This window comes from Sinocyclocheilus anshuiensis, unplaced genomic scaffold (assembly GCF_001515605.1).
Source record: "Sinocyclocheilus anshuiensis isolate Anshui unplaced genomic scaffold, SAMN03320099.WGS_v1.1 scaffold348, whole genome shotgun sequence".
In the NCBI taxonomy this organism is placed as follows: Eukaryota; Metazoa; Chordata; class Actinopteri; order Cypriniformes; family Cyprinidae; genus Sinocyclocheilus; species Sinocyclocheilus anshuiensis.
The window spans coordinates 1,057,143-1,066,593 of NW_015555762.1; positions in this window are offsets into that span (position 1 = coordinate 1,057,143).

Below are 9,451 nucleotides of genomic sequence, written 5' to 3' on the forward strand. Positions count from 1 at the left end.
AAAAAAAAAAGTATACTGATAGAATATGTAGAATGGGACTTGATTTTATCAATTGGGAATTAATTTGGATCATGTTGTTACCAACCACATTGAATGCAAGCTTTCTAAAGCATTGTCTAAATAGCTGTTCAGCTAACATTTTCAACAAATGACAGATTGTAAAGACAAACCTTTTTACAATAGTATGCACTGATGAATCGTGTACATGAATCGTGAGACGACAAAGCATGCTAAATAAGATAGCATTTTCACGTTGATTCTAAGACTTGAAATCAGCACAGTAATGTATGTTATGTCTGAATATAGGCAACAGACTTAGTCTATATCAAAAGCATGTCTACAGAGCACAGCGACAGAAGACCAGTCAAAGAGAAAGGAGAGAGAGAATGTTGAGAAATACCTTTGGCTTGAGGAAGACTGTCACTTTCTGTTGACATGTAATGAACAGGTGAACCGCAATAAGACTAACAGAGAGAGAGAGAGAGAGAGAGAGAGAGAGAGAGAGAGAGAGAGAGAGAGAGAGAGAGAGAGAGAGAGAGAGAGAGAGAGAGAGAGAGAGAGAGAGAGAGAGAGAGAGAGAGAGAGAGAGAGAGAGAGAGAGAGAGAGAGAGAGAGAGAGACGTGACTCTCATGTTGAAATGTCACGACAGTATGGGCTCTGAGACAAGGTCTTAACACAGGCCAACTGCATCAAAATTCCCCCAACACTGCACTAGTGCACTGGACTGGAATTATGTAAATACATATAATTATAGGCTAATTAAAAATAAAATACAAATTCTGAAAAATAAAATAAAACAAAATAAAACAAACTTTTTATAAAAAAAGGTAACACAATTGAATTAAAATAAAACCAAATCAATAATAATAATAATAATAATAATTATTATTATTATTATTATTATTATTATTAATAAAATATGGAATTAAATTAAATATGGAATTAATTATTAAAATAAAATCAAAATGTAATTAATTAATTCACATGATCCAAAAGCTTATTTTGAATAAATAAAATGTATAATAAATAATACAATAAACAGTAAAACATACTAAAATAAAAATAAAAAATCAAGTAAAACTCAATTACAATCAATCAATAAACAACTAATAATTATTAAAAACAAAAATATTACAAATAAAAATTTAATTAAACACATTCACTAATATTATAATAACTGTATTATTATTATTAAAAAATAAAACTATGTAAAAAGTGTAATTTAAATCAAATAAGTAAAATAAATAAATTAATATAATAAATAAGTTATTTTCAATATTACAGGAAATATTAAAATAAAATTTCATTCAAATAACACCAATCAAAGAAACAAAGAAATAAATGGTATCAATACATCTGTCACTCAAAGCTTGGCATATTGAACGAGATGATGAAGGCCCTTGTTGGATATCTTGCTGATTCGGGCAACTTAATCTCATACAACATTCAGGTCAGAGCATTAGCACCTTTCCTCAGAACAAAATTAGCAATAAGGCTAGCTTACTTTAGCTTGACCCTGCTCAGAGATGCTAAATTGAGATTGCTGAGCTAGCATCACGTTTTATTGAGTCATCAGACACACATAAGAACAGCTCTTCTGTGTCAGAGACATATTCCGAGACTTCTATCAATATGTCTTGGAGTCACATTCAGCACTGTAAGCGCTATAGGAATGGTATAATAGATCACAATTCACAAACTTACACTTGCAGTACAAGTAGGTTTACAAATATTAGCCCAAAACACATGCACGGTTATACACTAATACGACGTCCAAAATATTTTATATTCATTATAAATGAGGATGCACAAATCAGAAACATATTACTTTATATTGCTAATACAGAAATTTGAATAAAGTGATGCTGTTTGTTAGTGCAAGTAGTTGTGGGTGATATATGCATGCATGCTAACTTCGCAAATCAACATTTATGTCATACTATTTTCTGTGCACTATAATTTGGGTTGCATTAATCCTAATCGATAGATAGTATATGATTCAGATATTATTAGTTTTAATATTTTGAATGTTTTTTTTTTTAATCTCTGTTTTCATATTAATTTGGGCTTTAGTATTTTTGCTGTGTGCTTTTGTCACAACATTTACATTTAGTCATTTAGCAGAAGCAACTTACAAAGGAGGACAATAGAAGCAATCAAAACCAGGTGCCAAGTGCTTTTTTAATAATGAATAAACAGAAACGATTCCTTGGAAACTTGCTGAAATAAAATAAGTATTATTACTTTATTTTATATTTTATTTCAAGTAACGAAAATGTGTTTTTATGATTTCAGTTTTATAATAACCCTAAACAAATATAGCCATTGTGCCAAATATATCGATGTTGGGGTTTTATTTCCCTATATCTGTCAAAATATTGTGTGATTTATGACCCGAGGTTCCCCTGGTGAAGATTTGAGATGTGGTTCAGTGACCAGAGCGCCACCTTTGACCGCCTCCACACGCATCTCACCAAGTGCACTACAGATCCATTTAGTGTAAGTGAGAGTGTGCAACCAGTCCTGCCTACATGTTCACCCCTCCTCGACTGAGATCCAATGAGAACGTGTGTGTGTGTGTGTGTTGCTGTAAGCAGACATATATCATCCTTCACTGTATTCCCAGCGCTCACAGGCCTACACCAATGAGCCCTGACCTGAAAAATCCACGGATCCCAGCACACTTGATTTGGCGTGACCCCGGCAGAGCGCGCAGGTTAAGCACAGAGCAGCGGAGGCGGTCGCAGCGAGAGGTGTGTCTGGACAAGTGTGTGTGAGGAACAAAATCAAGTGTGTTTTCAATCGGACCCTTGAGTCCGGGCCTCTGTTTTCTCATGTCAACAGTGTTATCGTAGATGACTTATCAGTTGTTGCTCTGAACGAAACAATAGCTCTGCTGTTACCTTGACCTTCACACTTCCTTCAGCCTTGTTAGTTGTATTTCAGAGATACAGATCATGGTGCAATATTCAGAATCATTATTTACAACACTTTCAAGGTATCAAAACAGTGAAAATTATTACTTAATGTCAAAAGTTTAACCAGCCCTATCTCTTAACTTTTGAGACTAAATGTGTTAATGATGTGAAATTATTATTTTTTTTAAATGCCATTAAATTTAATGCAGTCGTTGAATTCAAAGCTCAACAATGCAATTGCTAAAAAAAATAATAAATCACAGAAATCCACAAAATTGTAAAACAAAAATGGAGATTACAGTAATGTACTTACAATGGAAGTCCAAAGGGCAAGATATTGCATATAGGGGAAAAAATGCTTAAATACACAAAAAATATTAAAAAGCATAACCAACATTGTTGTCCAATCCTTCAACTCTTGTCATGACAATATAAAGCAAACTACAATTCAAATGTTTTTTTTGGGGGGGGGTTAATACATTTATTCAGCAAGGATGCATTAAATTGATCATAAGTGACAGTAAATGTTATTCTTTCTATTCTTTAAAAAAAATTCTGTATCATGGTTTCCACAAAAATAGAAGCAGCATAACTGTTTTCAACATTAATAATAATAATAATAAATGTTTCTTACGCAGCAAATCAGCATATTACAATGATTTCTGAAGGATCATGTGACACTGAAGACTGGAGTAATGATGCTGAAAATTCAGCTTTGCATCACATGAATAAATTACAGTTTAAAATTTATTAAAATGGAAAACAGCTATTTTAAATTATATTATTTGATAATATTGCTGTTTTTACAGTATTTTCAATCAAATAAATTCAGCCTTGGTGAGCCAAAGAGACTTCAAAAAAAAAAAATCGTACTGAACCCAAACTTTTGAATGGCAAAAACTCCACTCATATTATTTACGATATCAGAAGTTCATCCTAAAACAGTATTTGCATGACTAAAAAAGAGATTTAAAGCTCAAGTAACATTATTTTATGGAAGAATTAATATAAGGGCTTTAACAAGAATTCAAGCTGCATGTTGCATGCACCTTTTAAAATGAATTAATTAACATCTATTTTTAAATGCATTACTGTACACACAGTTTTTCCTTGTTTTTCCAAACTAAAGGACAAATCCAAATGACTTTCTCTAGTACTGGTGATAAAACTGCTGAGTTTGAAAATGTGAATGGTCATTTACAACTAATTTCTTTCCATAATGTCACAACTATTTAAATAAAAGAACTTTGAAAATAAAAGAAAATCTAAAGTAGGACTGCAGAGCTGATTGCATTGTTAAACATGGGTGCAACATTAATGGGGCCAGATGTGAAGTGAGTTGCTAAAAGAAATGCATAATTAATCAACATTTTCCAACTGGCTGTCCATTGAAAAGGAAAGATGTTTCAGATAAACTTGCATGCTAACATGCACCAATACATTGTTCGCAATGAAAACAGGAACATGCATTAAGAAAGTAAAGAATTGTGCTGAAGTGTAAAACATCATGACTAAATCCTTATTTGAATGTAATGACAGCTTCTGTATGTACACAAGTCAGTTAATAGGAAAAATCTGCCATTTCACACCTGGAATGGATGATGACTATGGAAAAAGTTGAATAGGATCCACACGGGTGGGACTCAGAATACAGTATGTCATGCCAGGCAGAGCCCAGCGAGGTGGTAACCCAAACCAGAGGAATGAGAGAGGGATGGAAAGTTTGTGCAGGAAGAGAGGAGTGAGTGAGAAGGGCAAGCAGTTGGTGGTCACGGGGTTCGCGGGTGATCGGGGTCAGTTAGCGTGTTTGAAGGAGAAGGGGGTGGGAAGAAGGATGAATATCACTGTGGCTTGTTATGTCTGTATGATCTATGGAATGCAAAATAAAATAACAATTTTGCTTGACAGATGCTCATTTGTAAGGTATAATGAATTGCATTTACATATGAGTTTTAAAATGTAAATGAAGAATGGCGACCCAGAACGCATCAGAATTGAAAGGGGTGTGAGTCAAGGGTGTATTCTCTCCCCCTTTCTTTTTCATCTTTATGCTGAAGTGATCATGAGGAATTCATGTCTGGAAGATGGGTGTGAAGACTGGAGGCAGAAATATCAACAATCTTTGTTATGCTGATGATACAACTTTATTAGCAGAAACCGAGGATGATCTGAAACACCTTATAATAACAATTCAAAGGGAAAGTGAAAAGATGGGACTACACCTGAACATCAAAAAGACTAAAATCATATCTACAGCTGGATCTGGAACAATTAACGTAACCCTCAATGGAGAGGACATTGAATGCGTTAAGGAGTTCTGCTTCTTGGGATCTATGATTGACCAAACCGGCGACTATGTACACCTGAAATAAAGCGTTGAATATCAATTAGGATGTAATGCAATGCTAAGCATGCAACAAATCTGGAAGAGTAAAGACATCAATCTTACAACCAAATGTAGACTAGTCCAAGCAATTGTATTTCCTATATCAATACATGGATGTGAAAGCTGGACTGTGAAAAAAACGATCGAAGGAGGATAGACGCCTTTGAGTTATGGTGTTGAAGAAGGCTCTTGAGAATACCATGGACAGCAAGGGTTTCCAATAGAGAGGTCCTGAAGTGTATAAAACCAGAGGCAAAATTACAAAACTGCGTCTTAACTTTTTCGGCCATGTGATGCGAACAGCTTCACTAGAACATGCAATGATGCTTGGCATAGATAGTGGAAAAAGGAAAAGAGGCCGGCAAAAAACATGTTGGCTTGATATCATTAGAAATGACACAGACTTAGGCATTGAACAGCTGAAAAAGAAAGTAGAAGATCAGAAAGCATGGCGAGAGTTGGCCCATTGGATCGCCAAGAGTCGGATACGACTGAATGGCTAATCATCATTATATATTTTACATTATCATATTTTCTGGTCATGTCAAAACTCTGTGCACGAATCTTATTAAGCTTGTATGAAACCTAGAAAGTTTCTTTATGTCTCCTGCTCCTCAGATTTTTCTCTGGGGAAAAATAAATGTTTTTTTCACCTGGCTGGACCTTGATGAGAAACATCAAAGAGACAAAGTCACTAGAGCTTTGAAACATAATATGATTCTCCTGCTACAGCCCGTATCTGTTAGCAAGGGCTGGCGTTTTGTTAAATACCAAGTGTTTCCCAAGCTGTTTTCAGGAATTGTCTGGGAAATGAGCCCTGAAATCACACAATTCCGCTCCTGACCGGCCAATTGTCTGCCAGCTGGAGAAGAAAACAAGCGCGAAACGTGAAATCAAATTTGTGAAATCGGTCAAGATCGGAGTAGCAAGTGTGACCTCGGAGTTTATTTACGCTTTGCCAGTCCCAATTAGACAGTAATTGCACGTCTTAACGAGAAAGAGACATTTCTCAGCTGTTAATAAATCCTCCCGTCATCTGCGAAGATGTGCGGCTTTGGTGCGAATATGACGCGCTCCATTCCCAGCGGTGCTTTGACTCGGTACCAGGCCGTTTGGAATCCTCCAGCTGGAATCTCTCATTGGATCGGCGTGCCGGTTTCTACAGTAACTGTATACACGGCGACAGAGAATTCTGGAATGCAAAAACACAGAGCGAGCGAGAGAGAGAGAGAGAGATCCATCAGTGTGATTCATGAGGGGCTGCAGAGGTCTTGTCCAAGAATTATGATTTAATTGAAGGCACACACACAAGGCCTGTATCGCTTCATTTTCAGAAATGTCCATTCCTGATTATCCACCAAATGAGTCAGAAGAAAAAGCTGCTTTTAAATCTGCAAGTTCAATGCCCACATTAATCAATATTTTCTGAACTGGTTGTTGTTGGGTGGTTATCCATCCAGAGCGAGTCTGCAGAAATATATCAACTGATGAAGTTAGCATAACTCAGACTGCTAACAATGTTATATGAGTCTGGGCAGTGATCATCAATCTCGTACCCAGGACATTTTCAGTTTCTAATTTGAATTTGTGCCATTTTTATCAAAGCTCAACCCCGGCAATGTACAATATAAAGGCTGATATCGTAATGTCAATTCATTTAGCTTTTGTTTTGTTGGGCTTATGGAAATGTATAGGTCATTTAACTTAGAAAAAAGCACAAAGAGCATGTTCAAACCAGTAAAAAAACAAATAACAATAATAAACAAAGCAATTCCAAGAGTGTCCTCGCACCACGGTGCTTGGGCCCTAACGACAATGACTTAGTTTAAACAAACACATTGTATGGTTCTGAATGGCTACCATAATCACATATAAAATACTATTGAAATGATAGCGAAAGATACTTTAGAGAATATTATGTTTTAGAGAATGGTACGTACTGAAAATAAAACATGGTATTACTGCGGTATCGTATCCAAAAAACATGGTAGTATCATGGTACTTTCTTGTTAAAATCCCATTTTAAATATAGCAATATAGCTTTTTCGTATTTGGCTTTAAAAAAAGCATGGTAGTACTATGGTAAATGTGCACAATATTAAAAAACAATAAAAATCATTGTACTTTCTTGTAGATGCAAAGACATCTGTTTAGTTTTGTTTTGTTGGGCTTATGGAAATTTCCACACAAAATATACTGTGGTGGTACTATCAGTTTACCGTATTGTAATTTATACATGTCAAAGTATATGATACATAAAAAAAAAAACACCATAGTACTACTATGGTAAATGTAAATAATAATAAAAAATAAATAAATAAAGGTAGTATCATTATTTTATTTTTTCTTTATTTATATATTTATTGTACATGTAGAGACTTCAGTTTTGTTATGGAAATTTACCCTACAAGATCAACTGTGGCGGTACCATGGTACAGTGAGGATATCAGATGATAATACCATGGTATTTCCATAGTACTCCAAACTAACTACTTCTAATAATATCACAGTATTACCATTGTACCATGTCCAAAAACCAAGTTAGTCCAAAAACCATGGTAGGTTTGGGTACACAGTAATAGCATATAACTGAATGATTACCACATTCATATACCATAGTACTGAAATTATGCCTCAGAGAATATCAGGGTCCATACTGATAATAAAACATGGTATTACCACAAAAATGTCCAAAATAGTAATATTGTGGTCCTACAGCTTTGGACAGTATATGTTCAAAAACCATATTAGTAGCATGGTAGTTTTGAGAACTCTGTAACATGGATTACCATATTCATATACCGTGATACTAAAATAATACAGAAAGAAGCTTTCTTAGAATATCATGGTATTATTACCACCGTACCACTTCAAAAACAATATTACCATGGTACTTTTTTGTGCAAGGAAAAATAGCAGAACAGCATTCCCAAGCCCAGTGCCAATACAGTGAGTCTTAGATACACATCTCTTGGCTGTCGGCCGCGGCTCTTAGCACTAAGCTAATAGGAGCGCTCCTTTTATCATGATGCAGGAACCCGATACTGCGGATGAAATGTGGGGCACGAGCAGCCTGCGCTGCTCTGTCAACCAAAACACCTGGCATCACCCTTGAGCGGCCCATGCCAGCCGGTCAGCTGGGGAAGGTCATTAGCTGTGTGAGAGTGTGTGTGTATGGAGTAATATAGATCTAAATTAAGCTTCATGTCATTCTAAAGGAGTACCGTTTGACTTGACCTTAGCTTCTGATACCACACAATGTATACATGTATTCATCATTTATAATGCATTTCATTTTAAGCGAAGAACTACAGCTTCTTCATCATCAATGATCAATGAAATCTTGCCAATAGCTAATGAAGTCATCTAATGTAAGTATAATAAAGTGCGATGCAATAATAGCAAAACAAAAGATTTGAAGAAGCATTACCATTAGAATAGACTGAGATGCGCTGGACGCTGAACTTGATCTTCTGTCTCCACATCCTGGTCCAAAAACCTTCTGGAAACCTTCCAGGGTAAACTCTCACTTTCCACCATCCAATTAAGTCCTGCCCTACATTTATTTATTTATTTTTAATTACATATGGTATTTAACAACAACAACAATAAAAATAAATAAATAAAAATAATAATAATAAAACAATAATCATCATAATAATAATATTAAACTTATCACATCACCTACTCAAAATGACTGTAAAAGCCAACTATTGGTTTTAACATTTTTTAATATGGATGACCTTAGGTTTATAAATATTTATATATCATAAAATTATGAGGGGCCAAACAGGAATTATTTTTATATGACAATTAAATACACGCTGTATATTATAAATATCCTAAATATATTGTTAGATTCATAAATATTTAAATCCATAACTATATATTGATTCTCATTTATATAATATACATTCACAGTTAAAATTATATATTCAGGTTTACATCTATATATTCACATTTTCATTTATATAATCAGATTTGCATCTTCTTATTAAGATTTATAACTATATTTATAAGATGTATAGTTATAACTATACTATAATCTTTCATCAAAGTGGTGCTAAAACCAAAATGCGTTCTTCAAATGTTGAGTACTGTATGCACACACACACACACACACACAGACAGACACACACACACACA